The sequence below is a fragment of the Mytilus californianus genome, unplaced genomic scaffold (assembly GCF_021869535.1).
Source record: "Mytilus californianus isolate M0D057914Y unplaced genomic scaffold, xbMytCali1.0.p SCAF_4, whole genome shotgun sequence".
Lineage (NCBI taxonomy): Eukaryota > Metazoa > Mollusca > Bivalvia > Mytilida > Mytilidae > Mytilus > Mytilus californianus.
Window position 1 is genome coordinate 78,983,273 of NW_026262690.1, and position 10,969 is coordinate 78,994,241.

General features: G+C 29.8%; 3 long non-coding RNA genes across 3 annotated transcripts; all 3 read right to left on the reverse strand.

Moving 5' to 3' along the window:
• Window positions 1–612: 612 nt before the first annotated feature.
• LOC127738630 (uncharacterized) lies at window positions 613–3,578 on the reverse strand. The gene is made up of 3 exons (XR_008000124.1): window positions 2,312–3,578; window positions 924–993; window positions 613–667 (listed from the first exon to the last, which is right to left on the reverse strand). It is a non-coding gene; the product is annotated as an uncharacterized LOC127738630 (long non-coding RNA).
• Window positions 3,579–3,835: 257 nt separating this feature from the next.
• On the reverse strand, window positions 3,836–7,186 carry LOC127738625 (uncharacterized). Its single transcript, XR_008000119.1, has 4 exons — window positions 6,973–7,186; window positions 6,473–6,540; window positions 5,703–5,766; window positions 3,836–4,113 (listed from the first exon to the last, which is right to left on the reverse strand). It is a non-coding gene; the product is annotated as an uncharacterized LOC127738625 (long non-coding RNA).
• Window positions 7,187–8,814: 1,628 nt separating this feature from the next.
• On the reverse strand, window positions 8,815–10,163 carry LOC127738626 (uncharacterized). Its single transcript, XR_008000120.1, has 3 exons — window positions 10,095–10,163; window positions 9,665–9,728; window positions 8,815–9,408 (listed from the first exon to the last, which is right to left on the reverse strand). It is a non-coding gene; the product is annotated as an uncharacterized LOC127738626 (long non-coding RNA).
• Between the last annotated feature and the right edge of the window lie 806 nt (window positions 10,164–10,969).

The following is a 10,969-nucleotide window of genomic DNA, read 5'->3' on the forward strand; positions in this document are numbered from 1 at the left end:
TAACAATAATTTCACAGTTTTTTTTTATATTTCTTCAATCACAAAACAATAATTGAATGCAAGAAAAAATAATGAAATAAATATCCATAATTTGATTAATAAAGCATTAAAAATTAATTGCATTTATAATTCATTCTGCTTATAAGACAAATATCTGCTGATTTTTTACAAAAGATAGCAACAGTTCATCCATTGGTTTGCAGGATTGTAGTCTGAGGATTTTACCATACAAGGAAGGCAGCAACAGCAACTCTTTCGACTGAAAAAGAAACAAAGTTAAATTTCAATTGTTGATTCTTAATTTTAAAATAATCTAACGGGAATAAAGAAACAGACATCAGTGTATGTTAAACAATTTGTTTATTACTTATATTGATTACTCAAAAATATATAGTATCAAAAATATCCGATTTTATTGTTATCTCCCCTTCATATATCTTCTTCAGATCTAGTATCTGCTTTAGAGAGTACATTATTTTAAAATGAAAAGATTGAATACTGATTTTTTTTAATTGTAAATTAAAAAAAAAATATATATATTGAAATCTATTTAGTGACATTCATCACACTATAACATAAACACATTAAAGTTGTATGTTGATGAATAAGTTCTCGCCTTATAACAGCTTTATCCCAGCAAGTAACCTAATGGAAACCTGATGCTAACCTGGGATATAAAAGTAGTCAGTTATACTAAACTTTCCTAAAATAAATTATTACACATGTACTAAATTTAAAATTGCACTAGGATAACAAAAAATCATGGAAAAAATATTTGGTATTCTGAATTATAAACTCGTTTTATATTTACCAAAAAAATTCAACTGGTATCTCCTCAGTGTAAAATTATATTTTTGGTACTAAAGAACCTTATGAAATTGATTTCAAATATTATTTTACTAAAAAGATGCTTGATAACCTACCAACATGTTAACAATATCAGACATCCAAGTCTTACTCCCAACACCATGAAAACATCATCATTATAACAACCTAAAAATAAAAAAAATAAAAAAATAATTACTTGTTTTACAGATCAATCAAGAAGACTAACAAAATAATGCTATGTTTCATTTATTAAAACCTGTTATACATTATCATCTTCACTATATAAACTTTAAACTGCTAGAGATAGAAATTGACCTTGTGCAAGTGCACGTATATGTATAAGACAATGATTTTGGAATATTCAATTACAAAATCGGATGGTTTTGTTCTCTTTTGATGGTTCTTAAAATCATTTTCATAACAGCGTAGACAACCCCAATACTTATGTTGGTAATAATACTAACTCAATTACTGCAAATTCAGAAACTATTGCAATGTTTTTATTATTGCGAAAAATGCAACATGGTTGTATTGGCAATAATTTAAACTAGCATTTGAAATTTTTTATATGAATTAAACAGGATTTTTCTCAATATCGCAAAAATTAAAATCGCATTTTAGTCTAAAATTACAAAATCGCAATTAATGAATGGTTATTATTTATTTTGAATTTATTGAACCATAAAATTAATTTTTGACTCTTCACATTAAAGAATCCGAGAAGCGTATTATGTAAAATGTGAAGAGTCAAAAATTAATTTTATGGTACAGAAGACAGTAAATACACCAAATTTATTTATTAATAATTGCACGCAATTATTTCTGAATTTACAGTACTTTTAACTTGTTTGCCATTGGCTATCGATAACAGTGATTTTACGCTCACTCAGTCTGTCAGAGGCCTTCCAATAGGGATTTAAATAGAATAAAAGAGCAAAGTACATGTAGGGACAAGAGAAGAAGAAAAGAAGAAAAGAAAATAATTATTCAACATTTAAATCAACACACAAGGTTTAGTCCTCTGCTAGTAATTCCTACTATTTGATGTAGGCATTTAGAACCTTTGGCGACCCCAGTTTAAATATCTATTATATAAACACATTCAATGTGACAAGTGGCCGTTACAGACAAACTTCACCTTATCTGACCCAGTCAATAGATAACATAAGAGCGCCAAGAAAGCGTCTCGTCCACGCTTTTATGAAAATGATTCTATATCAATTCAATATTCAAACAGTTACAGACTTTGCATAAAAATTTGTTCGACCCAAATAAGTTTACAAATTCATTGATAATAACTTGCATATATATATATATATAGTTGGTTTCTATCCAACACAGCTCACTTGATACCAGACAGAAAACAAATGTAAGACTAGATACTCTAAAAATCAAACACTGATAGAAAAGAACCCTTAAAAAATAATGTTAAATGCCTATATATATATTATTACCATAAAATTTGTGGAATATATAAACTTACCACATATTTTTCATGGTAAAGCCTCAGACTTGGTGAAGATTAAATTGACCATCTCCCTTAGAGCTGCTCTCCCGGCTGACAAGGTGGCTCTCCTCATCATCTTAACATCTTTTTTTTTTAAATACTGTAAAAGCAGAAATTTTCGTGGAGGACTTAATTTCGTTTATTTCGTGGAAAGAATATATCCACGAAATTAAAACCCCCACGAAAATTTAACCTTCATATAATATCACTTCCATTTAATGGAAACCACGAAATTAAATCCCCATGAAATTTTATATAGAGAAAAAAACCACGAAATTTTAACCCCACGAAAATTAATGTTTCTACAGTATAGTCTTATACATTAAATATATCAGATGCATTTCCAATAAATCCCCTTTCTTGAAAATTTCAGCAAATCAATTGTTAATGACCCAAGATTTCTCCCACCCTGCATACTTATTATCTAGAGCTCTGCTTACATTTATTTTTTTTTATTACAAAGCTCTAAATAATAGTCAATATTAGCTAGTATACATCTGATATTAAAAAAAAAATGTACAAACATGAATATCCAAGTAGATGAAAATCCTAACATTGAGGGAATTTCAAGTATGTGGAGTTAAACAGGGGTATAATAAATTGCCTCCCTTTGACCCAAATTTCACCCTGTTCGGACTCCACATCCTTGTTATATTAAACAAAATAAATAAAATAGTACAATTAAAATTAGAAAATAGATTGATAACAAAAATCTAACACATTTCAATAAAATATTTCGTACTGATCGACTTATGGTGGCAGAGTGGTCCTATAAGTAGTTCAACTACTGTATCACTAGCCTGTCAACACTGAGAACCCTCACATGAAATGTGTAACTTCATTCTTAATTTGACTAAGGTTTGCCCGTTTCCCTGATGAAGGTGATGTTTTCACCAGGCACTCTGGCTGTCTCCACAAATAAAAATTTACAGCCAAAATTATAGTAAATCATGTTAAAGTGGTGTTTAACACCAAAAATCAACCAATCCAATTTCAACAAGATGTTCTTCAACTATACCTTTTGTAAAATTATTCTTTAAAAAATATCACCTTAATTACAAACCAAAATCAGCTAAAAATGACAAAAATGTGAAAAAAATATATTTCTAACTTCTTAACTTCGTAAATTCCTCTGCATTAGAGCACCCTTGTCACATATCTTAAAGATATTAAAATTAACATGAAAGAAAAGGTTGTAAGGGGATATATTTACTGCAGACCATTATTCATCTTTTTAGTTTACACTAGATTTAATTTGCTATGGTAAGGTATTTTGAAACGTTGCTAAAAAAAACAAAAATAATTAAAATTTTTGCTTAGAAATTTAGTGGGAATATTCACATCGGCAGATTTAATTGCATTAACTACATGTATAAAGTAACTTTTAAAATTTGAAAGTTTCTCAAATCCTTAAATAACAAAAAGATGGCAAAAATATATACATTACAATTTGCAAAAAAAAAAAATACATTTCAATAATTGAACATTCTTTTTTCTTTTTTCTTTCTTTTTCTTTTAGATTATCCATTCTTAAACTGCTGGAAGTGTTTTGACTAGACATGAGTATAAACGGAAAATAGAAAGAATTTTTGTAATGTCAAATACAAGTTCACCTACAACTTCCAATCTTGTTGAAAATGGAGAATCTTTACATATTTTTTTTTTTTTTTTTGTAAAAAAATTATAAACATTTTCTCAAGCATACACAAAAATAGTCTAAATTACATTCTTTACTGTTGCAGTTATATCACACAACCATTTTATGCAGCCACAGTTATCTGAAAAAGAAATATACATTACTCATGAACATTGAAATAATATTTAATGCAAAACAATTATAATTAAAAACCAATTGTTCAGAGAACAATTGAAGGTCTTTCCACCAATAACAATATATTTTGATAGGAAAACATCAAATTTCAGTTTAAAATGTCAGTTCCTATTGATTTATGATGTATAAATATGAATTTATTGCAAAGGTCAAAATCTAGAACGTCCAATCAATCAATGATCTTGACCTCAATTTCAAGGTCATAAACCAAGGACCTCAAATCAAAAGACCATTGGTCTTTAATATGTATGGTTAATGAGTTATATCACTTTACGCATAATTCTAGATATAAGATGGGCCAAAACTCCCATTTATTGTTTACGCACCCTCTCAACCAAAATTAACATGTTACGACATGTCGCAACTAACAATTTAGTAAAAATCATTTGTCGATATCTTATAAGGTTTTCGAAAATAGTGAAAATAAGTCAAAATCAAAATTTAGAATATGACCTTGACCTTTGACCTTGACCTAATTTTATTTTTTTTTTACCAAGGACTTTAAATCAAAAGACCCTAGGTCTATATCACGTATGGTTTACAAGATAGAAATGCATATCACTTATATCAAATGCATATGTGGAAATAACTCTCATATGGAGTGATCATATCGATTCGTTTAAAATAGGACAAATCATGCGTAGGATATAACGAGCAATTTGGTAAAATAAATTTGTCGCTTTCTTATGCGGTTACGGAGTAGATGTGGTCACAAGGAAAACAGTGTTCGGGGAGATAACTCTTACAAAGAAAATTGTTCGGCTTAGAACAGGTGAAAATAAAAAAGCGCATAAACTGTATGATACTATATAAGAAATATCTTAGCGACATATTGCGAAACAAAAATGTTACGCGAGAACAAAGTTTGGCGGAAGAAAATAATAATAATCAGAACAAATACAATAGGTCTTTCCACAGAAAAGTGGAAAGACCTAATTAACTGAGCATTACAATTATAATGTATAGAACATTTCTTTTTCTTTGTTATAATGTGATTTGTTGACATAAATTTTAAAGTACCAGTATTTCTTAGCAATACAAGGATGAAAAACAAGTCATTGGCTGATGTCTTGACAAATATCTTTTTAACATTGTTTTATAGCTATATATAGTACTGTACATCAGGCTATTAACATACTTGATTGAATTTTTTAACATTTAGTCATGTTGAACCTTTATAGCTAACTATACAATATAGGTTTTGCTCATTGATGAAGGCATAGGGTGACATTTAGTTGCATCCACATCATTTGGTCTCTGGTTGATAGCTGTCTCATTGGCATACATAACGAACTTACATATTTTCATATATGGGGACAACTATAGATAACAAAAAACTGAAATCCCAAGATTTCGCATTATACATTATACTTTTTGACTTCCCTTATATATCTTTATATCTCCTACTAAATTGTTTATTCAACTATAAGTAAAGAAGACATTAATATGTAAGATTTACATCTGTGCCTAACAAAAATCTTGGGCTTTAAAATGCTCTTGGATGAAAAGTTCATAAATATATGTATTGATTCTTACCATAAAAGTCAGCTCCAATGCCCACTCCCAGCTTCAATCCTTACAGACAAGCTGTGATGCTAACCTGAAATATAAAATGATAATTCATTAATAAAACCCTGTAATTCGGAAACGTAAAATCTAAAATTTATAAAAATCGAAAGGGAGCTCATGTCAATAGATATAAACAATTCACCACATTTTCTTGGAAGTTGGTGAAAGCATTATTGAGTTATTGTCCGAAAACTGGAAAATCCCCCTTTTTTTAATGAATAAAACCCCATAACTCGGAAACATAAAATCTAAAATTTATAAAAAACAGAGAGAGCTCACGTCAATAGATATAAACAATTCACCAAAGTTTTATGCAAATTGGTTAAAGCGTTTTTGAGTTAATGTCCGACATGTTGACGACGGACAGACAACGGTATACCATAATACATCCCTTAACTGGTGTATAAAAACTGTTTAAAAGGTTCTTTGTTGTATATTGAATAGATTGAATGAATGGTTGTTGGTTGCTTAAGGTCCAGTGGCAAATCATTAAATAGAAATAGTCTTAAAATGTGTTATATATGTCAAGAACACATGGATGAGACAGCAATTCAACAAGCCAACACATTTTTATGTAAACAATTCAGATCCTAAACTTTACTCTTATTTGGTTACTGATATAATAATAAGAGTAGATTCCTGTAAAAAATCTTTTAAGCGTTCAAATCTTGTTTTTCCATAAAATATTTATAATAAATTTGAGTTTTCCAAAACAGGACTAACATACTGGTACATACCTTTGTATTAGCTGTATAAGACCACCAAGTCTTATTCCCACACCATGAAAACATGTCTCAGAAAGAACCTGATTATTATAATCAACACATTATACATTTTGTAAATCAATTTATGTGTTACCGATAACCTAAAATTTACTAAATATTTTCTTATTGCAGGTAGACAATTGTATAAAATCATTTTTTTTTAAATCAATATAAAAGATAGAAAAGTAAAAAAACGTCAGATTTAAATTTAACTGCACAAAAAATATCTGAATATTTTACAAAGTTATCTCCCATTGAATGCAAAATCGTGTTTTAAATTGTACTGGTCTTTTCTTGAAGTTTAATGACTATTTTTAGGATTTACTATTGATATTTTAATAGAAAATCTTGTTCATGTATCTTGTATCTTTAAAAACTAAACTAGTAAATTAATTCATCAATGTTGTGTTGTTTTAAATGCAATATTTCAGAAGGGTCTGTTATCTTAAAAGATCTGGCTAAAATAAACTTACCTTTTCTATTTTCATGGTAAAGAGTCAGACTTGGTTGAAGATTTAATTAACCATCTTCCTAAGAGCTGCTATCCTGGCTGACAAGGTGGTTCTTCTCAATATCTTATTGTCAATCTATGTTGTGTCCATTTGTTTTTAGAAAATAAAGTAACATACATAAAAAAATATCAGATGCACTTTCAATTAATAAACTTTTTGAAAAATTTCACATAATTATTTTAGTGACACATAATTTTTCCCACCCTAAATTTCTATTATCTAGACAAATCTGATATGTAAACAAGAGTGCACACGCTGAAATGTCTCGCCTTCTTTACTAATCATTGATATTATGTTGATAGTCCTAAATATAAAGCTTTATTACAACTGTCACATAAACTTAACATTAACCAAGTAAACTAAACATTGACCAATGAACCATGAAATGAGGTCAAGGTCAGATGAACCATGCTAGGCAGGCATGTACAGCTAACAATTCTTCCATACAACAAATATAGTTGACCTATTGCTTATAGTTTAAGAAAAACAGACGAAAACACAAAAACTTAACACTGAGCAATGAACCTTGAAAATGAGGTCAAGGTCAAATAAAACCTGCGTGACTGACATATAGATCATAAAATATTTCCATACACCAAATATAGTTGAACTATTGCATATAGTATTAGAAAAAAAGACCAAAACTCAAAAACTTAACTTTGACCACTGAACCATGAAAATGAGGTCAAGGTAAGATGACACCTGCCAGCTAGACATGTACACCTTACAATCATTCCATACACCAAATATAGCTGACCTATTGCATGCAGTATTAGAAAAAAAGACCAAAACCCAAAAACTTAACTTTGACCACTGAACCATGAAAATGAGGTCAAGGTCAGATGACACCTGCCAGCTAGACATGTACACCTTACAATCATTCCATACACCAAATATAGTAGACCTATTGCATACAGTATAAGAAAAACAGACCAAAACACAAAAACTTAACTTTAACCACTGAACCATGAAAATGAGGTCAAGGTCAGATGACACCTGCCAGTTGGACATGTACACCTTACAGTCCTTCCATACACCGAATATACTAGACCTATTGCTTATAGTATCTGAGATATGGACTTGACCACGAAAACTTAACCTTGTTCACTGATCCATGAAATGAGGTCGAGGTCAAGTGAAAACTGTCTGACGGGCATGAGGACCTTGCAAGGTACGCACATACCAAATATAGTTATCCTATTACTTATAATAAGAGAGAATTTAACATTACAAAAAATCTGAACTTTTTTTTCAAGTAGTCACTGAACCATGAAAATGAGGTCAAGGACATTGGACATGTGACTGACGGAAACTTCGTAACATGAGGCATCCATATACAAAGTATGAAGCATCCAGGTCTTCCATCTTCTAAAATATAAAGCTTTTAAGAAGTTAGCTAACGCCGCCGCCGCCGCCGCCGCCGTAGCCGCCGCCGCCGGATCGCTATCCCTATGTCGAGCTTTCTGCGACAAAAGTCGCAGGCTCGACAAAAAGTGCATAAATGTGAGTATCCAAGTAAATAAAAATCTAACATTGAGGGAATTTCAAGTATTTGAAGTTAAACACAGTATAATAAATTACCTCCCTTTGACCTAAATTTCACCCTGTTAGAAATCCACATCTTTGTTATATATCACAAAAAAACATAAATAGTATACCGGTAATCAAAATAAAAAAATAATTAAATTACAAAAATTCAACACATTTCAATAACATATTTAGTGCGGATTGCTGAATGGTCAAAAACTACTGTATCATTAGCCTGTCAACACTCTGAACCCTCACATGGTAGGTGTGTTTAAGTCAATCTTAATTGACTAGAGTTGCCAGTTTCTCTGTTGAAGGGGATGTTTTCACCAGGCTGTCTCCACAAATATAAACTGGCAGCCAAGATATAGCAAATCATGCTGAAAGTGGTGTTAAATACCAAAAATCAATCAATCTACTTTCATCAAGATATTACCCAACTATGCTTCTTGTAAAATATTCTTAAAATAATATACCCTTTGTTATAAACTCAGCTAAAAATGACACAAAGGTGAAAAAATATATTACAATTTGCAAAAATAAAAAACATTTCAATAATTGAACATTTTTTTCTTTTTCTTTTTTTCTTTTCTTTTCTTTTTTTTTTTTTTAGATTCTCCATTCTTAAACTACTGGAAGTGTTTTGCCTAGACATGAGTATGAACAGAAAAAAGAAAGTAATTTTTGAAATTTCAAAGACCTATTAACCTACAACTTCCAATCTTGTTGAAAATGGAGAACCTGTACATAATTTTTTTTTCTTTTTGTAAAAATTATAAACATTTTCTCAAACATACACAAAAATAGTCTGAATTACATTCTTTACTGTTACAGTAAAATCACATAGCCCTTTTATGCAGCCACAGTTACCTGAAAAAGAAATATACAGAATTAAACGTAATTGTCAAAATCTGAAAATTGAAACAATATCAAATGCAAAATAATAAATAACTGGTCATGATAATCATGATTCATAAAACCTTTCTCTTACTTTGTTTAAAAGTGATTTGCTGATATATTTTTTGAACAACCAGTCTTTATTAGCAGAAAAGGATGAAAAACAAGTCAATGGTAGATGTCTAACATATTTCTTTTTTTACATGTTTTTTTTTGTATTGGTTCTTACCATAAAAGTCAGCTCCAATGCCCACTCCCAGCTTCAATCTTTACAGACAAGCTGTGATGCTAACCTGAAAAATAAAATGATTAGTCATTCAAAATTGTTTAAAAGGATCATTTTTGATATACTGTATGTATATTCCATATTTTGAATGATTGATTCATTTGATTGTTGGTTGCTAAATGTCTAGTGGCAAATTAAATAAAAGTCTATAAATATGTAATAGAAGTTGAGAAAAGCAAACCAGCATCCCAACAAAGTTTTACATAGTCAAATCAGATAATTAAATTTACTCCTTTAAAGGCAATTAAAGAAAGCAAAGACTTCTTACCAAACTCCTACAAACCTTCATGCTTAGAGCACATGCTATTTCCAAATACATTTTATAATATTACTTTTTCTTTTTTCAAAACAGGACTAACATACTGGTACATACCTTCGTATTAGCTGTATTAGACCACAAAGTCTTATTCCCACACCATGAAAACATATCACAGAAGAACCTAAAAAGAATTAAAAAAGACACATTATATATTTTACAAGTCCATTTCTCTATAAATATAAAGTCATTATATAATGTTCTGATTTTTTACAAAATGTACACAATAGTATCAACACAAGTTTGTAAGATAAACTGTTGACAGAGATGTCTCGCCTAGCAGCGGAAAATGGAAAAACATCTGATGATTAGCAACATTGCTAAATAATTCGATAATTTGTTAGTAATGCAAATAAAAACAAAATGTCATTGATCTATAGCAAGGAGTAACTATTAACCTGACTAAACAGAAAACTTGACATAATAAAAATAAAACAAGTCAAAAGTTTTTGTTTGGAATTTAACTGCACAAAAGTGATGTGCAAATTTAACAGTTATATCCCATTGAATGAACAAATCTTGCTGTTAATTGTACTTGTCTCCCCTTGAAGTTTTAAATATTTTGATCGAAAATCTTCAAGAAAATGGTAACTTAAATTATAAAACTATTTAAAATTAATACATCAATGGTGTTTTGCATGCAGAAGATCGGAAGGGTGTTGGTGTGTTGTCTTAATATGCACTTCTTGTCCAATATTTCTAGAAAATATATACAAATATTTGGCTTAAATAAACTTGCCTTCTTAATTTCTTGGTAAAAGCCTCAGACTTGGTTGAAGATTTATTTGACCATCTTCCTTGGAGCTGCTATCCTGGCTGCTTTCAAAGGTTTTCCATCATAGTTTTTTATGCTAATCAGTCCACTGAATCCATTTTATCTAAGTAATGAAATGTCCTTTCCATTGTACATTATAAAGTGTACAATAGTCACC